At 33.5% G+C, this 21407-nt stretch overlaps 1 long non-coding RNA gene across 1 annotated transcript; it reads right to left on the reverse strand.

Moving 5' to 3' along the window:
• Window positions 1-16412: 16412 nt before the first annotated feature.
• Window positions 16413-17325, reverse strand: LOC128280636 (uncharacterized). The gene is made up of 2 exons (XR_008270733.1): window positions 17168-17325; window positions 16413-16786 (listed from the first exon to the last, which is right to left on the reverse strand). It is a non-coding gene; the product is annotated as an uncharacterized LOC128280636 (long non-coding RNA).
• Between the last annotated feature and the right edge of the window lie 4082 nt (window positions 17326-21407).

Consider the following 21407-nt stretch of genomic DNA (forward strand, 5'->3'; position numbering starts at 1 on the left):
GAACCTTATTGTGGTAAAGCTTTGTGTGACTTAGGAGAAAGTATCAACTTGATGCCTAAGTTTATTTTCAAGATGCTAGGGATAGGAGAAGTAAGACCTACAACTGTGGCACTCCAACTAGTAGATCGATCTTTAGCATATCCCAAAGGAAAAATCGAGGATGTTTTGGAAAAGTCGATAAATTTATTTTTCCTACTAATTTCATTATTTTAGATTTTGAAGCAGATAAGGAAGTGTCAATTATCCTTAGGAGACCTTTCCTAGCCACGGGAAGGATGTTAATTGATGTGCAAAAAGGCGAGCTCACCATGCGAGTTCAAGATGATCAGGTAACTTTTAACATTCTTAAAGCGATGAAATTTCCTGATCCGATAGAAGAGTGCTCAGTTATGAAAGAAATAGAAACCTTGATTTCTATGGAAAGCCATCTTGAAGAAGATCCATTGGAGAAAGCCTTAGGGTTTGACCCTTTGGAGGATGAAGAAGGTGAAGAAAACATGGCTGTGATAAAAGCCAACCCAAGGAATTTTATTCAATCCACATGGTTTGAACCGTTAGAGTTGGAAGTCAGAGAATTTGTGCAACCCAAATTGTCAATCGAAGAACCACCTACACTCGAACTAAAGGTACTTCCCATTTCAAATACATTTATTTAGGTAATTGTTCTACTTTGCCTGTGATTATTTCAGCTGAACTGACAAAAGATCAAGAGTAGCAATTAATTTATGTTCTAAATAAATTTAAGAAAGCAATTGGTTGGACTATCGCTGATATTCGAGGTATAAGCCCTTCATTTTGCATGTGCAAAATTATTTTAGAGGAAGGTGAAAAAGCTCGAATTAATGGGCAAAGGAGGCTTAATCCTATTATGAAAGAAGTTGAGAGAAAGGAAGTGATCAAATAGCTAGATGCAGGAATCATCTATCCTATTTCAGATAGTCCGTGGGTAAGTCTGGTACAGTGTGTGCCGAAGAAAGGTGAAATTACGATTGTTGAGAATGAGTGTAACGAATTGATCCCAACAAGAACTGTTACTGGTTGGAGAATTTGTGTTGACAATAAAACCATTTTCCGTTGCCTTTTATGGATCAGATGTTAGATCGACTGTCAAGTAATGAATTCTATTATTTTTTAGATGGTTGTTCGAGATATAACCAAATAGCCGTCGCTCCGAAAGACCAACATAAAACAACTTTCACCTGTTCGTAAGGTACATTTGCTTTTAGGCAAATGCCTTTTGGTTTATACAATGCACCTGCAACATCCCAACGATGCATGATGGTAATATTCACTGATATGGTTTAAAATTTTGTTGAGGTTTTCATGGATGATTTTTCTGTTTTTGGTAACACTTATGATATTTGTTTGAGTAATTTAGCTAAGGTACTGAAGAGATGGGAAGAGACGAATCTAGTCCTTAACTGGGAGAAATGTCATTTTATGGTTAGGGAAGGGATTGTCTTAGGGCATAGAATTTCAAAGAAAGGAATTGAAGTCGACAAAGCAAAGGTAGACTTAATTGAAAGATTATCGGCCCCAATAAATGTGAAAAGAGTCAGAAGTTTCTTAGGCCATGCCGGGTTTTATTGAAGGTTTATCAAAGATTTTTCAAAAATTTCTAAACCACTGTGTTCGTTGTTAGAGAAAGATATAGTGTTCGATTTCAACAAAGCATGTTTAGAAGCTTTTGAAGAGCTGAAAAACGGTTAATCTCAGCCCCAATAAGCATTACACCCCAATTGGAGCACACCTTTTGAGTTGATGTGCGATGCAAGTGATTACGCTATTGGAGCTGTAATGGATCAAAGAAGGAATAAAGTGTTCCACCCCATTTACAATGCAAGTAGAACCTTGATGGGAGCCCAACTCAATTATATGGTAACTGAAAATGAACTATTTGCTATAGTTTTTGCTTTTGACAAATTCCGCTCATATCTTATAGGTACCAAAGTTACAGTATTTACTGACCATGCGGCCATTAAATACTTGCTTACGAAGAAAGATATGAAACTGAGGCTAATTCGTTGGGTACTTTTACTCCAAGAGTTTGACCTTGAGATCCAAGACAAAAAAGGTGTTGAAAATCAAGTAGCTGATCGTCTGTCGAGGTTGGAGCAAGATAAGGTAACTCGATCACATGTGCCTATCAACAAGAATTTCCCAGATGAGCACTTATTTCAGGTGAGTCGAATTCATGAAACACTGTGGTTTGCTGATTTTGCTAATTATCTTGCATGTGGAATAATTCCTCGAGAATTGACATACCAACAAAGGAAGAAATTCCTTCGTGATAGTCGGTATTATTTCTAGGAGGACCCGTTCTTATTTAAACAGTGTACAGATAATATAATCCAAAAGTGTGTAGCTGAAAATGAGATTGTTGAGATCTTACATCATTGCCATTCATCTCCAAGTGGGGGATACTTTGGTGGTGCACGTACCGCAGAAAAGATTTTGCAAGCAGGTTTCTTTTGGCCTACACTATTTAAAGATGCTTATGCTTATGTGAAGAACTGTGATAGATGCCAAAGGAGCAGAAACATATCATAGAAGAATGAGATGCCCTTACCAAACATTTTGGAGATTGAATTATTCGATGTATGGGGCATTGACTTCTTAGGACCATTTCCTTCTTCATGTGGGAACAAATACATCTTAGTTACTGTGGATTATGTGTCCAAGTGGGTTGAAGCTAAAGCATACCCTACAAATGATGCTAAGGTAGTCATGTGATTCCTACATAAGCATGTGTTTACACGATTTGGGACACCAAGAGCAATTATTAGTGATGAAGGTTCTCACTTTGTAAACAAATGGCTTAAGTGGTAGCTTGAAAAATATGATGTGAAACACAAGATTGCTACTGCTTATCACCCTCGGTCTAATAGGCAAGTTGAAAGAGTGAACCATGAGATCAAAGGTGTCCTTAAAAAGGTAGTATGCCCTAGCAGAAGAGATTGGTTTCGAAGGCTCGATGATGTATTACAGGCCTATCGAACAGCTTTTAAGAAATCGTTAGGAATGACTCCTTATAGGTTGGTTTTTGGGAAGGCATGTCATTTGCCATTAGAGTTGGAGAATAGAGCTCAATGGGCTTTGAAGAAATTGAACTTTGATCTTAAGCAAGCCGGTGAGAGAAGGATGTTACAACTGGATGAGTTGGAAGAGTTGAGGTTGTTTTCCTATGAGACTGCCAAAATCTATAAAAGAAAGATCAAAAAGATGGCATGATAGTCATATACGACCTCGCGAGTTTAAGAAGGTCAGAAGGTTTTATTGTTCAATTCAAGGTTGAAGGTATTTCCTGAGAAGCTAAAATCCCAATGGAAAGGACCTTATACCATTTATCGAGTTTATCTTTATGGAGTTGTTAAATTATACGACAATAACAGAGGTACGTTTAAAGTTAATGGTCAACGTTTCAAACATTATTGGGATGGTGAAGTTGAGCGAGTTGAATCCTCGTTCAAATTAACAGACCCTTGATTTTTCACAAACTTGTTTTGTAAATAAATAAATAATTATATTTATTTTCTTAATTTAGTACATTTAATTAATTTTGTCTAAGGAGATTGGAACTTAAGCGGGACCGCTATAACCCCTCTAACCTTTCTTGGGAATTAATTTAATGTAATTTATTGAGAAGAAATTTTCTAATTAAGATTTGAAATTTCTTTCAGTTTCATTTGTTTTGTTTAAATTTTAAATTTTTATGTTAATAAAGGGAGGTCAAATTTGGCCCAAGTACTAATCTGTTTCTTTAGTAAGATACAGTCTGAATTTAAGGCCCAAGATAGAAAAAAGAGGTAAAATTCCACACCTATTGCCGCCACTTCCATTGCTTGCTGCCCAAGTAAACCAAGTTATTTTCCCCTTTGCCAAAATCTCTTATTGTCGCTGCAAAGAAATCATCGGGGCATCAACGTCACTATCGCACGTAGCCGTTATCGCCACCGCACACCACCATTGTTGTCGTTGCTGCAACCTCTTAGCCACTGCAACCTCTTCGCCATCGCAAGGTTTGTCGAGCAAGTCCTACCCACTTGCCGATTGCTTTTCTTCCCCTATTAGTAGAACTTTGTTGAATTTTCTGGAAAATACCATGTCTCGCAAAAGAACTAGATCGTTAAAGACTACTCCTAAAAACCCGATTGTCATCGATGAAGAAGTGAAAGAGATATTTGATTCAATTTTCAAGCATCAACCTATGATGCCGGAAAAAGGTTTTAACTTAAATAGTAATGATTTGATGGTTCTCCATGTGCCAATTAGAAAGACAATCAATGCTCTCAAGTGGGAACAATTTTGTAATACTCATTCACTTTCTGATGATGAACTAGTTCGAGAGTTCTATGCAAGTTTGACCACACAAGATGCTACTGAGGTCATCGCTCAAAAGAAAAAGGTACCTCTTACCTCTAAGTCCATCAATGATTTGTTTAACTTACCTGATTTTGAAGAAGATGAGTACGACCCTTTGATGAACAACATCAATTGGGATTTTCTTCAACAAGTGCTTGATGTTGTAAAAAATCTGGGATCCCAATGGATTATAAGAAAGTATGGGAGCCATTCTTGCCGAAGGGAATACCTAAAACCAGTAGCAAAGGTATGGTTTTATTTTGTTTGCTACAGTTTTATGCCTATCTCACATAGTTCCACCATCTCGATGGAACGAATGCTCTTGTTATATGCAATCTTGAAAAAAAAGTCCATTAATGTTGGGAAAATTATTCTCAAGGAGATTTATGACTGTGCTAAAAAGAAGACAAGAAGTGCTTACTTCTCATCATTAATCACTTCACTTTGCTTAGGGGCTCGTATTAAAACATAAGCGAATTTGAACGGGCAATATGTCCAAGGGTGCATTACAAGTCATGATCTAGAAAGGTTAATAAAGAAGGTGCATGAGATGAATCAAGGTGAGCAAGAAGAACCAACTAAGCCAGGTACTGAGGAGTCAATGAATGAAACTGAAACTGAATCAGTTTCAAATACTGAAGAAGAAGAATCTAATAAGGAACCAGTTGAAGAACCTGAACCAAGGGTTAAGCTAGAAGAAGAACCAATCATGCTAAGTGTTGAACCTGAATATAGAACTCCCTTGCCAACTTTTGCAAGTACTTCAAGGAAATCAGAGTTGTCAATGTTGATGGATATGTGCAAGTTCATGCACAATCAACAACAAACTTACTGGAAATATGCAAAAATTAGAGATGATTCGATTCGAAATACTTTTAAGAATATCTCTAACACTTTTGTTCCTGAGTTCCCACATGCTATCTTTAAGACATGGATGGACGATACTGATTATACAAATGGAGAAGGAGCTAAAGAAGACAAGCGGAATAAGTCAAAAGAATAAAATGGGGGATTCTTGTCTTTTTATTTATTTATTTATTTTAGGTATTTAGGAATTTGTTTCTTTAGTAACTAGAGTTTAATTTCTACAAAATAAAACATAGTAAGCATGAATAAATACCTCCTTTAGAAAGAAAAAGACTAATTGATGTGGTAATGGGAATGAACATGTCTAGGATTGGATTATAAGGAAAGACTTGGTATTTAAGTAGTCTTAATGACTCACCTCCCTTTCTTTTTAACCCTACCTGGTGTTCAGTTTTCATTCATTACCTTGTTCTTGCAATGAGGACATTGCTTTTTTTTTAAAAAAGGGGTAAGGCAAACAAAATGATTTTCAAGTATGTTTCAATTATTTCTTTCATGAGTATGTTTTAATAAATGAATGTTTAGAGAAATTCTTTGTTAATAAGATAGCTTGTATGCAAACATGAATGATGATTTTATCCAAATGACTGTGTGTTATCATGAAAAACAAAATGATTGTATGATCTTAGTCTTCGGTAATGTTTGCCATGAAAACTTAGTTTCTTTTGAGATTAGACATGCATGAAGGTTTATATCTTTAGAATTGACTTAGTAACTTTCTTGAGGCGAAATCATAGGAGACATAAAAATCTAAAATGATATAGGCACCATTTTCTTTGGATTGTTTGAGCCTTTTCAAGCCCACCTTATGATATTAGACCCTTGTAACTATAATTTTGAGCTTAAAGGCCTGTTTATTGCAATGAACCTACATTACAAGTCACATTACCATCTTTGTAAGTTATCCTAATTTTGTGCACCTATCTTAACTTAAGTTGTCTTGGTAATCAACATTTGAGGAAATTTTCATAAAGATGTTTGTGCTCATTCTTATATAAAAAAAAAAGAAAAGAAAGGGCGAAAAAAAGTTTGCTCAGTCTTCAAAAAGGAAAAAAATGTATGAGCTTAAGTTCAAAATAAGTTTGGGGGTGTTCCAAAGGTTCACTTAAAGAAAAAGTTTGTATTACGAGAAAACCAAGACAAAGTTAAAGGTTAAGATCTTGAAACCGAAATATTTCATCTCTTAAAATCCTTACCTTTGACCGAGCCCCATTACAACCTTATAAAAGGCCTATTGATTTGATGATTATGTCACCTACATTAGTGGAGAGGAAGTCCTAAGTTCAACATAGAAGATTATAAATAAGCCTTATGATTGTTTTGCTTGATTGATGAGAAATTATGTTGAATGAAAGAATATTATCTATGGCTGTGACGTATATACATACTATGATTCATGTTGGCATACCTTGAAACTTAATATAAAATTTTCAAAATGGCTGCATATGAATTACTTGTTAATGAAGAAGATCAATGAGCATGAATTTATTAATACATGATTATGGGGCAATGATTGATGCTGCTTACACTTTTAGCAATTTTGCTTTAGCGAGACCTTGTGTTGTGCATGAACATTACTCGGGACGAGCAATGATTTAAGTTTGGGGGTGTATAAACTTAAAAATATATAGGATTTTTCCCATATAAATTATCATCTTTTACTTAAATTTTTGTTAAAACCAAGTAATTTTTAATAAATTAATGAAATATGTGAAAATATGAAAACAAGACATAGAAATTATTAAAATGTGATTTTATGCTTTATTATATAGTTTTCATGCATAAAATGACTTATTTTATATTAAATTTAATATATAATATTTTATGACATAAAGTGGGCCATGTATGATTAAATTAAATAATAAAATATAAAATTATATTTAATAATTCATTTTAAAATATTTCATTAATAATTTGGGTTTTAATTAATTTAATTAAGTTGGTAAAATTTAATTCTTTGGTTCTCTAACTTATTGATTTATTTTTGACAGGTCTGAGAGCTTTAATTTGATTTCAAAACAGTCCAAATGGAGGGACAAGTCAACCAAAATTCGGTTAAATATAGAGGTTCATAAACCATCTTTTGGTTTAATTACACAAGGTCCTTGAAGAGTTAAAGAAATCAGAGATTTGCCCGAAGATTTGTTGGTGACCGAGTTTTAGTCCTGAGTTGTTGTGGCACTCAAATTGACCAAGAATCAAGCAAAATCAGCCACATTCCCTCAATTCATGGCTGGCCACCCTTGAAAGGAGTTTTGAAAGATGGACACTCCTATTTTTAGCAAACTAGCTCCCATGCCTCACCTATAAATAAGAGGCGCTTTCTCACTTTTTGAATCATCCCTCATCCCTTATTCATCCCTTACTCATTCATCATTCTCTCCTCTCTCAACTCTCTCAGCCCTCACACCTATCAGTATCTTTGCATAAATATTCTGAGAAAATTAGCCTCTTAAAGAACCCTTGGTCGGCTACCTTGGAGAGCCATCAGCAAAGGAGCAAAGCGAAGGAACGAATGAGACCTCATCAGTCAGAGTCTTGGGTGACAGCCACTTTGAATTGGGTTTAATCTTTCCTACTTTAATTTAAATCAAGAATGTTTGTTATGTGTTCTTTGTTCTCATTTACAACAATGATAGCTTAATTTTATTTAAGCTAGGATGATTGCTTTGATTTAATAATAATTATTTGATTCATGCTTATAATATTTGTGCCTCAATCGATCATGTTTTCAATTAAAATCAAGTTTGTATTTCATTCATACGTGATTGAAAAGGACCTGAATTAGCTGAGCGATCCTAACCAAATGACGGCTAATGGACGCATAATTGAAATGTGCATGCTCAATTTAGATCCTAACCCGATTAAATTGCAGGTTGCATAACATCCCTAACCAGGCTCTGTTATCTGCATAGTTTTTAGATTTGTGTGATTAAACTATTTCAAACCTAACACGTCCCTGTTACCTCGTATGAATACTAAGAAACCTTTAGTAAATAAGGGTCAGTAAAATGCGTATTTACTAATTAAAAGATTCTGAATGGACCTAACATGGTTTCCAAACTCATGAAAGATCGAGTTGCCATGGAATGTTTTCCCGAATACTGATAAGCATGTTGATAATAATTTGAGTTTAATTAAAGTAATTGTCCTAGCTTATTTATGTTATAATTGTTGCTTATTGTGTTAATTCTACTAAAATCTCTCATTCATATAGTTTGCATACTTAGGATAAATAGCATTAGGGATCATTGCATTTAGTTTCATATACTTAATTTTTCATCACTTCTCAATTATATTGTTTTTATTTATCAAATTGTTAATACACTTTTACAAATTAAGTGACTTAGCACAAATACAATCTCCATGGAGACGATAACTCGATACTTACTTATTCTTTGATAAGGACTGTGTACACTTGCACAAACCCGAGCGTTACACCCGTGTTGTCCCACACGCCCAGATTGGCCTCACCCATGTGGCCCACATGGCCTGGCCCAGAACCCACACGCCCGTGTGGGCCCACACACCAATTTAGGGCAAGCCCGTGTGGCCCACATGGCCACACACACTACACCACATGGCCAACCACATGACCAGGCACACGCCCATGTGGCGTCAATAGTGGTGTAACACCCCGTACCTGAGTCCGTTACCGGAGTCGAACACAAGGTGCACACAGACTTAACTTAATTATTTTCACAGTCCATTTAAAAATTTCCAGACAAGCTGGTTACTGCATCACTATCGCCTTAAAAATCATATCTTGAGTTTCAAAGCAAGAAAATCAGTTTTGTCATTTTTCCCTGAAATTAGACTCATATGTCCATCTACCTATTTTTTTCTAGAATTTTTGGTTGGGCCAATTAGTACAGTTTATTAGTTAAAGTCTCCCCTGTTACAGGGATCGACTACACTGACCTTCGCGCATTACGACTTGGATATCTCCCTGTACAGGGCTTCAATATTGATAGCGTTTGTTTCTATAGAAACTAGACTCAAAGAGGAATCTATACATATATAGAATGACTCCTAATTATCTCTGGTTAATTTATAATGAATTTACAAAGTCGGAACAGGGGGATCCAGAAACCGTTCTGGCCCTGTTTCACGAGAACTTTAATATCTCTTAACATATAACTCATATGACCGTTTCGTTTCTTCCATATGAAAGTAGATTCATCAAGGTTCATTTACATATTTATTCACTAGTTAATTCCATTCCTACAATTTTTAGTGATTTTTCAAATCCACACCACTGCTGCTGTCAGCATCTGTTTTCAAGGTAAACTTTACCTATTTCGTGGTTTCCATGGACCAACTAGAGTTTTGTCATACATAGGTCCACATATAATCATATTTAGCCATTCCAATGCCTGATCATTTGCCCAACACTTCCATTCCAGTCCATAGTCACATCATGAAACCATACATATATACATAAACACAAATGGTCTAATGCCATACTCCACTTTTACGAGCCATTTTCGCATGGCTGTACACACATACATCACAAAACGTACTTGAAAAAAAACAGCAAAGGGTAGTCCTATACATGCCATATCCAGAGTTCAACTAAAAGAGTACCAAAAGGGCTTTGATAGTGTGGATGACTTCGACTTTGATGATCCCGAATCCGATAGCTAACGAGCAAAATCTATAAAACAGAGAGCCAAAGCAACGGGGTAAGCATTTTAATGCTTAGTAAGTCTCAAGTAATGAAATCAGCTTTGACTAAAGTATTACATTCACATAGCTAAATGGATCACTTTAGTAATACACATTCTCATAATCATACTTACTTCACACTTCATAAACATATACACACACAAGGCATCAACCTATCTAAGAGCCGAAAGTTCGTTAGTCGATTGAACGAATACTATTTCAAACGAATCAACTTTTCCGATGCACATGCAAACATACCTTATCGTTTGGGTTTTTCGAGCGTATTAATTGAATTTATTGCAGCACAAAACGCTCACCTTCAAACCAAGTTTCTTCGGAATTTAGCCGGATATAACCACAAGCACAATTGCCTTCGGGTCTTAACCCGGGTATAGCAACTCGCACAAATGCCTTCGGGTCTTAGCCCGGATATAACCACTCGCACAAATGCCTTCAGGTCTTAACCCGGATATAACAACTCGGACAAATGCCTTCGGGTCTTAGCCTGGATATAATCACTAGCATAAATGCCTTTGGGGCTTAGCCCGGGTATCATTCAAATGCTCATGCACACATATATCAATAATCACGACACATCCATATTCCACTTTCGTTACTAAGGCTCAAACACAAAACATTTATCAAACCTTTCCAATTTCGGCTCAATAGCCACACACAAAGAGCATGATTTCAATTGACTTTACAACGTAGTCCCTACGCACATTCGGCTATCCGCCATAATATGACAAATCATTTCAATATAATTCAAGTAGGGTCATTACTCAAGACTTACTTGGATGTGGTCGAGCGATTTCGACGGCTATTCGATCACTTTTCCTTCCCTTATCCAAATGTGGTCCTCTCGGCTCTTGAGCTAATTCACACAAATTTAACTTATTAAAGTCTCATTATGCTAGCTTATGGCGAATATGACAAGGAGTTTAAAAGGTCATATGGCCACCCTTTAGCTCAAATACACAATGGTCATGCACATTTTAATCACATCAAGCAATTCAATACAATTCATTCAACATCAAAGAGAAGCTCAAGGTACTTAGCCCATATATACATTAGACATTAGAGTCACATGGGTACGAAATCACGAATCGAATTCAACATACTAGTTAATATTTCCCTTTAGCCGAATTTTCTAAGTCAAGCTAAAGCCATCAATAGGCTACCTATAGCCGAGCATACACACCAACTTACGTACTCATTCATGTGGCCGAACATACATGTCTATGTTGAGGCTGATTGCAACACTTGATGCATTCTACAAGTATGGTCACTTGTATCGACTAAACACCATTTTGTTTCAAGTTCAAAACTAGGCTAATACACACATATACACTAGTAAATCAAACACTAACATTTGTACCTCACCTTACTACCATTTCTCATTCAAATAACATGAACAACGACCATAGTTTTCTTTTACTTCCTACCATGGCCGAATGCCATACAACACCATACCATGCATCATTACAAGCTTTACTTTTAGCATGCAAATGACATCCACAAATCCACCTTAGCCGAACATTATCTCCATGACATAGTGAAGATTTGAACCATGGGCTAGTTAGAACTCAAGCTAACTACTAAAACATGCTTGAATCTCATGGCACAACATCAAATTTACCTTAATAGTGATATAGGATAGCCGAATGCTTCACTCCCTTCTTCCCTTTTTCCTTCAATTTTTCAGCCAAAGATGTTCAAAAGATGAACACTTTTTTTTTTGTTTTCTTTCTTACCTTCACGGCAATGGGGAGGGGGGAGAAGCCATCACACACATTTTTTTTCCATACTCCTTATTTTATTTATTCCAACATAAACCACTTACAAAACATGTTTCATGACATGTTTTGCCCATCCCCTTGTCATGGCCGGCCACTAGTTCTTAAATGGGGAAATTTGACATGCAAACCCTCATTTTTGCATGCATGATCAACTAGTCATCACACATTTCCCCATCATACTTTCAAAGTTTACTACTAGGTCCTTTCTAGTGAAATTCACATTTATAACTCTAAATCAAAACATCAAAAATGTCACACATGAGTTAACACACATTATAGGCATCAAAATAAATTTTAAATTATTTTTATGCCTTGGTTTTGTGGTCCTGAAACCACATTCCGACTAGGGTCGTTTTAAGGCTGTCACAAGTGGGGTTTTTCGGCTTTTGCTGAAGCTCATTTTTCTACATTTTAGTTACACACTTAGTATCTATTTGATGGAAAACCACTCCCGAGCCTTCTAAAACTGCCGACGATAAACCACCTCTAACGTGTACTAAACCGTCATAGTGCAATTCTCTGCTCCACAATCAAAAGGAAAACCTGGCAATCCAAACAACACGATCGAACAATGGATTCACGAGCCGAAATGAAAACCAAAATAAAGGGTTGCAGAGATGGACAAAAGGAAAGTCAAAAAGGGGAAAAATCGAAGAATTTTTGACGTCATAATTCTTTGGAGGTAAGAGAAAATTTTAGCAAAAAAGAAAAGAAAATAAAATAATATCCCCATATCCCTTATTTTTCTCCTATTATCCCACTAACTCATAATGACCTCAGAACCTCGGTTACTTCCAACCTCTAACCGATGCCAGAAGCAAAAATTAACGCCCTTGCTAGCTTAAGGATTCAAACACAGGACCCCTAGCACACAAACTCCTTACCACTCGAACCAGTAGGCTCATTTTGATATGAATTAGCAAACAATTTTATTTAAGCCCACCCACAAGGGTAAGACTTGCATAAAAAAATAACAAAATTTGCAAACATGGGACTTGAACCCAAGACCTCACACACACACCCAAAACACTTAACCACTGAAGCAAATACACAGTTGTGTCAAAATTCACATAAATAGAAATAAATAAGTCAGGGTGTTATAAAACGTCTGTTTCTCCTTTGTTTGTTTGTTGTACATCGTGGACATTTTTGCATTTGCATTAAGTTCTAGGATTTGTTAACGAAGAGAAGGAAGACTATTTGGCAATTTAACTACAATACTCTGGTACAGTGGTTTACTGCACTATGTTATACATATGACAGCTTAGCTGCATATTCTTATGATCAAAGTGGCTTGGTTCCACATATCGTGGTGTGTAGGGTGGATGGACCTATCACGGTCCTATGTGGTGTGCAGGGTGAATGAGCTAGATACAGCTCATATGTGGTGTGCAAGGTGGTAGAATTGGTGTTTGGATGGTTGGGGTGGGTTTTATTTTGCTGTATTTATTGCATTTGATTATAAGTCTGTTTGTATGATTGTGTGGTTAATTGCATCATAATGTGAATAGTTTGGCATGTTTCTGTACTGGCGTGTTTTCGGATATTAGCTACATGTTAAGTTTGTTGTTGGACTAATTATTTGATAAAAGTTGTATGTTCTCTGTTTGTATGCACGTCTAGGAATTATTTGCTTCACTCCTTGTCATCTGCTTTTGTTTTGATTTCTGACTCACACTAAAGCTCGTGTAGCTCACTCCTTAGTTTTCTCCTTTTTAGGTACTCTCGTGTTCTGTAGCTGGACTAGCCAGATAGAGGCCTCAGATGGGTTAGATTTGAATTAATCAAATAAAATGATTCTTCAAATCTTAATTCGTGAACTATTTTGGACTATTATTAATGATAAGAATTGTGGTAAAATTTAATTTTGGGCTTTCATAAATTGATACGCCAAAGTTAAATCCTAAATTGTTAAACGATCCAGTACAGTTTTAGCAAACTATTTTGTAAATGAGTTTTAAACAAGCCTTTGTTTGTAAATTCCTTTTAAATCACTTCGGTGGTCAATGTAACCTTCGAGATCCGGTCAAAACTTCTAGGCTGAATTTTGGGTTGTTACATTTAATATTAAGTTTAATCTAATCGTTATCTTGATAAATATTATATTAATTTAATATTAAAGTTTTTAAGTTTAATCATAGTTGAACTATCTAAACTCTCACTATATAATGAGAATCTTAGGTCATTATTTTACACACACTTAAATTCAAGAGAAAGTTGTAGAGAGAAAATTCTCTAAAGAGATTATTTCAAAAAATTTCTTGAGATACTTTCCGATTTACAACTTGACTCAAAATTTTAGAGAAATTGTGAAATTACCCCACTGGTAATTTTTGTGAAAAATTTTTCTAATTTGAGACGAGTCTACACTCAGCAGACGTGAGCTTGATGATAGTGGAGAAGACTACTAGGTCGAAATGCTCATCCTAGATGAATCGAAAATGTATAATTTTGATTAAGTGTTTACTACTTATATCACAACCAAGATCTTGTTTTGGAAAATTTTTTATAACTCTGGTTTTTCCTTAAATTTCTTTTTTGTTACATTTTCCAAACCCTTTTTTTTCCAACATCTCCTTACCAATAAGGAGCTGAATTTAAGACAGTGGTGATGCATTAAGCTACTTAAGGATTACGGTTGCAAGATAGAGTACCATCCTAGTAAGTCCAATGTTATGGTCGATGCTCTTAGTCCGAGATTGATGACTGAGTTGAGACTAATGTTTCCTCGCCTAAGTCTGTTTGAGAGCTGAGTTGTTGGCTAGGTAAGACTTTGGGTTTTAGGTTTAACAATAAGCGTATTTTTTATTTCCGGGGTCGAGTTTGTATGCTGAATGATAGAGAGCTGAGGCAGTCTATTCTGCAAGAAACACATAGTAGCCTCTATACTATCCATCCCGACAGAAATAAGATGTACTGTGATCTCAGGGAGTTGTATTGGTGGCCCAATTTGATGCTTGAAGTGAATGATTTGGTGGCTCGATAACTGACGTGTTAGCAAGTTAAGCCAATTATAGTGGAAGAGGATGCCTACGACCACCAGCTTCACTTAGGTTATAGCCTTACGATCTAGAGGAACCTGACTCTAGCCAATTGTCACTTTTGTGGGACCGTCTTACACTAGATCATTGTTTCTTAATAGAGAATGCCACACTATTTCATCTCTTGGGCTCGACAACCTCTAACACAGTAAGTTAGCGAATCGATTGTGCAACCTTCCTAAAACATACAAAATGGTCGTCTTTGCACAAGATGAAAAGATTACTTTTGGAAGGACATGGACGAAAGCGTCAGTCCCATAATGTGGAGAAATGATGAATAGTCATTTGAGAATGACTAAGTGCGAATTCTAAGCCTTATAAACTCTTTTGAAGGAGTCTTGATAACCTTTGGCTAGATGAGTTTAGTTGCTCATGCTTTTAGGGAAAAAAAACATGTTTTAATGAAATGGAATTTTATTGAAAAAGAAACAAAAGGCTAAGAGCCTTAGAGGGAATGAGTTTTTTACAGAAGTGATTAGTGAATATTCATGCCACTCCATCCCCTATTTATAGTACATGAAAAGCCCTAGTTGGTTCCTATTCAAACTCTAGATGATAATGTTTAAGAAATTAAAATTAAATCTAAACAATATAATAATAATCCTAACAATAATCCTAAAAAAAATAGAATTTCAATCTTAAACAAAGTTTTATGTCCATAAATCTCTTCTTTGAAATTTTGTCCCAAGCCTTCCACACTTTGTATTTGCGGCACCACTTCTTCTCTATTTCGCATGCTGACATGTTTTGTCTTTAAATTCACACTTTTTGCCCCCAAATTTTCTTCAATTTAACCCCTACAAGATAAAAAATCATAAACAACCCAAATTAGTAGGATCGTACTCAATATATATATATATATGTATTTAACACATAGAAGTATGTCATTTTAGAATATTATCAACAAGTCCTAATTTGATCTAGGGTTTATTACTATAAATATCATAAGACTAGGTTTTAAGAAAATATGTAAACTTCTATTGTGCTACAAACACTATTTTCTTAAATAATTTTTCCAACAAATATTTTGGGCTGATTTTAGCCTGGCTTCATCCTACGGTAAATATTATCATATGGGTTCACTGGATGTGGTTCCATTTGAGAGGACAAATAGTCATATATGATTATTGTTGAGATTGTCCCATGATAACATAAATCAATGGATGTAGGAATTATCATTGCAATAATGACATAAAATTATTAGGATTTATTTACATGTGCTCCATATTTTTTGTTTAATCTAGTAATAATGTGTCATGTTATTATTCATTGATGGTGCTTAAGGCTTATACAACAGATACTACATCAAATTCTATTCCATATTTGTTTCCTTAAAAATAAAAATAAAGGACAATTAAAAAGGAAATATAAAAAGAGAAAGGATCCTAAAAGAATAACTACATCCAAAATCTCAAACTTATCCCGTTTTTTCCTTCTAATCTACACATAAGGCATGCCAACATCTTATTCTAGATCCACTTTCTAATTTGAACTCTACTTAAAGTTTGGTAAGGTAATAGTACAAAGTGTGTGAAGGATAATCTGTTGACCTTTCCAACCATCCTTTTTAAGATTCACGAATGGATATTATCTATGTCACATTGTGTTATTTTGCATTGTTGGTGTAATACCTCAAATTTGCCCGGCCCATTGGAAGCCATGGCATAGTCCAAAATATCAAAAAAAATAATAATAAAAGTTTTTTTTAACAGTCCTTTTACAAATGTTAAAACCCAATAACCCACCTAAACCTACCCATTATAAGACCCGTGACCCAACAAACCGTGACCCTATCCAGTAGGCCCATTGTTACTACCCAAAACCCCAAAGCAGTCCCGTAGCCCAAATACATAGATCCATCAGCCAAACTTAACCCAATACCTAACCCGACCTAACAGATCTAAACCATCCCTACCCGTTACAGACCCAAACTCTCAGAGGCCCAAAATTTAGAAGCATTCGGCTAGGGTTAGAAACCCTAGCTCTCTCCTCGCGCCGCAAGCACCAAACGAAGGTCCCCTTTATCTCCGCCGGAGATCTTGTGATTACCTACAAAAAAAGGAAGAGAAAACAGCAAAGGAAAGAAGCAAAACACGGTAAGAAAAAGGAAAGATTTTTATACCAAATTTGTATCGGTCAACAGTGGCTATAAAGCCCGGATCTAAACATTGTAATGGGGGGGAGATTTTTTTTTTGGTTTTAAACACACATGTACAAACAGTATAGAAGAAATAAAAACTCACGGCAGATTCAAAGGTTTTATTGTTTTTATTCTCTATTATTTCCTTCTGTTTTTTATTTATATATATACATGTATTTTTAATATAACAGAGATCCAAAAACAGATTTGAAAATCAAAGGGAAAACAATTCATTTTTTTAAGTTGTAATACACAAAAATACTTTTTAAAATAAAGAGGAGAAGTACTACCTGTGTTTCGGCTGCAAGAGGAAGGATTTTTGGCCTTCCGACCGCCGTGCACGGCGGTGCGTAGGCACCTGGAGCGGTGGCCATCTGCCGTTGTTGGAACTCAGGCCAGAGGACGGAGGAGAGGATTTCAGAGTTTTTTTGGTTTTTTTTTAAACGGGGTGTTAGAAATGAAATTTAAAATTAAAATTTAACTTATATAGGGCCCAGGATCCGACCCGATTCGACCCGGAGGGTCCCCGTGTTTTAAGAAAATGGGATATTTATCCCTTTAGTCCTTCCGTCTTTTCATCTTTTAAATTAAGTTTATTGCAATTTTTAATTTTTGCCCACTATTTTTATTTTGGTTTCAATTTGATCCCCGACCCTTTTAAACACAGAATTAAAACGCTGCCGTTTTGGGAATAGGGCGTTTTGCCTAATGAGTCCCTTTCGTTTTACGCGTGTTTTAATTAGGACCTTAATTCAGCTTTATTTTTTAAAATTCGCCCTGTAATTTTATTGAACTTCAAATCTAACCCTATATATTTATTTTAATTATTATATATATATTTTTTATATTGTTATTTGTTTTATTTTTAACCTTATTTTTATATTATATATTATATTATTATTATTTATTATATATTATTTATATTATTATTATTTATTATATATTATTTTTCACAAATTATTATTATTTTCCATTATTATTTATATATTATTATTATATTTTTACTTGTATTATATATTTATTAATTATTTATATATTTTATATATTATTTTTACATATATACTTTTATATTATATATTATAATTATTTTATTATATATTATTATGTCATTTTTTATATTATTATACATTTTATCTATGTATTATTATTATTAAAGGTTTTAACTTATATTATATACTTATTTTTATTTATATGTTAATAATTACTTTATTTATATTCTATTATTACACATTTTGAAGATATTATAATATTATAATTTGTATAATACGTATATTTCATCATTAATTACTTATTTTATATTTTTCTAAACTTATATTTATTATATTATATAATTATTTCATTATAAATATAAATTCTTTTACATATTTGATATTTTATACATTATTTTTCTAAACCAATATATTTTATTTTTTATATAATTATTATTCTTATAAATATATTTTTATTATATATTATATTTTAAATTTATTATTAAATATCACATTTTTTATTATATGCTCATTCTATTTATCAATTGTTTATATTATACATATATTTTTAAAACTTATGTTTTTTATTATTGTAGCGACGTAAAAAAAATTTAGTTTCGCTTGGTCGCTAATTGTGGCGATTTATTAAACATTTGAAAACCAACTTTCGATTTTATTAACAAAGGAGTCGCCACGATCCTTTTTTATAGGTGTGATCGGACACCTAATAAAATTATTTTAAAACAAAAAGAAGGCCAAATTTAGGTCTACATGAAAGTCCAGAGAAAAATTGGGGTTCGGAGTCGATTCTGCGTGAGGAAGGTATTAGCACTCTCAACGCCCAAAATTGGTATCTCATAAACATGTGTTGACTTGATTTTCAAAATACGAGTTCAATATAATATTTAATCGTGATCCGATTGAAAAATGAGAATTTTAGTTTTCGATTTTTTTAGAAAGGGTGTCCTGTTTTTTAACACAAGCCATTTAATTTCACCCAACATAGCGATGAAATCGATGGCTTAATATTAAATCGGTACATTGCCTTATTTTTGAAATTAATTAAAACATGAGAAAAAATATTCCTAAAGTGAGAAATTAAAATAGATAAAGGACGCAAAAAAATAATATAATTAATGAAAATATTAACATGGAATACTAGAATATTAGAATAACAATAATAATGATATTTACAAAATAAAAACAAATCATGTACTAATAATAAAATAGGAAAAATGATATATTTGGTAATAATAATATAAAATAATAATATGTACATAAAAATACATATATATATATATATATGCATATAATAAAAGTATGTAATAATAATAATAATAATAATAATAATATCTACAATAAAAGAAAATATTAGGAAACGTACATAAAAAATATATACATAAAAATTTACAACAATAATATAAAATAATGATATGTGCAAAAAAAAAAATATATATATATATATACATATGTACATAAAATATACACTAATATAATAATAGTTATAATAATACTAGCAATAGTAATAATTTGTAATAATAATATATACACAATATGGTATTTAAAATATATATATATGTATATAATAGTATTTAAGAATATATACATAATATATATAAAATACCTAAAAAAGAAGGGGAAAGAAGAGAGAAGGAGGGGGAAAGGAAATTCGCCAAGGGGGGCGGTCACGATCGATCGTCGGTCGTCGCCGTCGTCACATCATTGCAACACCGCCACACTGTGGCGGAAAAGGTAAAATTTTTAACAATATATGTATATATAAAGAAAGAAAACAAAAACAACACAAAAAAAAGAAAAAAAAATTCGAAAGAAGAGGAAAAAAGAAAAAGATGCAACCTTTTTATTGATGTTTCTTTTGTGTTCAAAATTTGAAGGGATTTTTATGTTTTTTTTTTTTCAATCTTTGTAAAAATCCTCCTTACATGATTTTTGAATGGCTTTTTATAGCCATCTTTTACATGATTTTCTATTATTTCTTTTTCTATTTTGTAGGTGGTAGTGGTAGACAATGGATATCAAAAATGGGAGGAAAAATGGGGCAAGTGGGAAAGTGGTTAGGTGGCTAGGGTTTCTTGGTTTTTTTTGGGGGGGTTAGGTTTTTTTTTTTTTTGGGTTAGGTTTTTTTCTTTTTTTTTTTTTGGTTAGGTTTTTTTTTTGGGAGGGCTTAATGGGCTTTTGAATTGGGTTTAATATTTAGGTTTTGTAATGGGTTTGGGTAGATGTAAATGGGTCATGGGTTAAGGGTTTTAGTGGGTTTAGAGGTTTGGTTGGGTTTTGATATAATCGGGCTCGGGCAATTTGGGCTTCTACAATTATTATACAATATTTGTTTTTACTTTAGAATTAATGTATTATTGTTATGTTATGTATTTTATATGTTATGTAATATCTTAGACTTTTATAATTTATTTTCAGATGCATATTTTTATATATGTACATTGATATATTGTATTATATGCATCATTTCATTTATTAATCCATTCATGTGTACATTAAATTATTGGATTATATATTTTATATTTTATGTAGATTCTATTTATCCATTTTCTATGCATGTCATCTATTTTTACTCATACATATTTTACACATTAATATTGACCATGTTTTTTATATTATTTAATATTTTATTTATGATATATTGTATATAATTAGTGCATTTATTATGTTTTCTTTTGGGTATATTCCTATTTGCTTAGCATGATTATTTTTATTATTCTATTTTGCCCTTTATATATAGTGATTGCATTTGTATAAAGTGTTATAATATTTTGCAATATACGTTAGTTGAATATCTATGTTTTGTAATACAGAATTGTCACTCTAAAAGATCATTTAAAACAATATTTAAAAGTTTTATAAAAATAAAAGCAATGCTTAATGTTTGGAAACTTCGAGAAAGGTAGTGCCCTAACTTACTGGGTTGCCACTTTTCTCGTTGAGTTCAAATAGTCAAGCACCTTTCTAAAACTTTTTAAAGGATTTCAAAATACGAGCATTTGTCTTGAAATTTCAAAGCGTTGTGTCCAAACTTACTGGATATGACGTTTTGACGTCTCAAGATAGGGATTTTCAAAAATGGTTAGCTTAGTCTCGAATGTCTTAAAATAGTGCGTCCTAATTTATTGGATGTAATATTTTGATTCATTTGATACAAGTGAACCCTAATTTTCAAAATCAAAATATTGTAAAGAGGATTACATCTTAAATTTTTGTTAAATTTTCGACATTAAGGACAATTTGATAATCAATTAGGTACCAATTTTTGGGCGTTACAAGGGTGCTAACCTTTCCTCGTACGTAACCGGCTCTCGAACCCATTTTCTGATTTCGTAGACCAAAACTAATGATTTTAAAACAAAATGTTTTAAAGGTGATCCAATCACACTTAAAAATATTGGTGGCGATTCTTGTTTTCGTTTTTAAAGTCGAACCCCGATTTTTAAAACCTCTTAAAAAATGTTTCGACAGGGTTTGAAAAGTTTTTTCCATTTTGATGTTAATAGTTGCAAGCATATTTGTAAGGCTGCAAATGAACCAATGT

This window comes from Gossypium arboreum, chromosome 9 (assembly GCF_025698485.1).
Source record: "Gossypium arboreum isolate Shixiya-1 chromosome 9, ASM2569848v2, whole genome shotgun sequence".
Lineage (NCBI taxonomy): Eukaryota > Viridiplantae > Streptophyta > Magnoliopsida > Malvales > Malvaceae > Gossypium > Gossypium arboreum.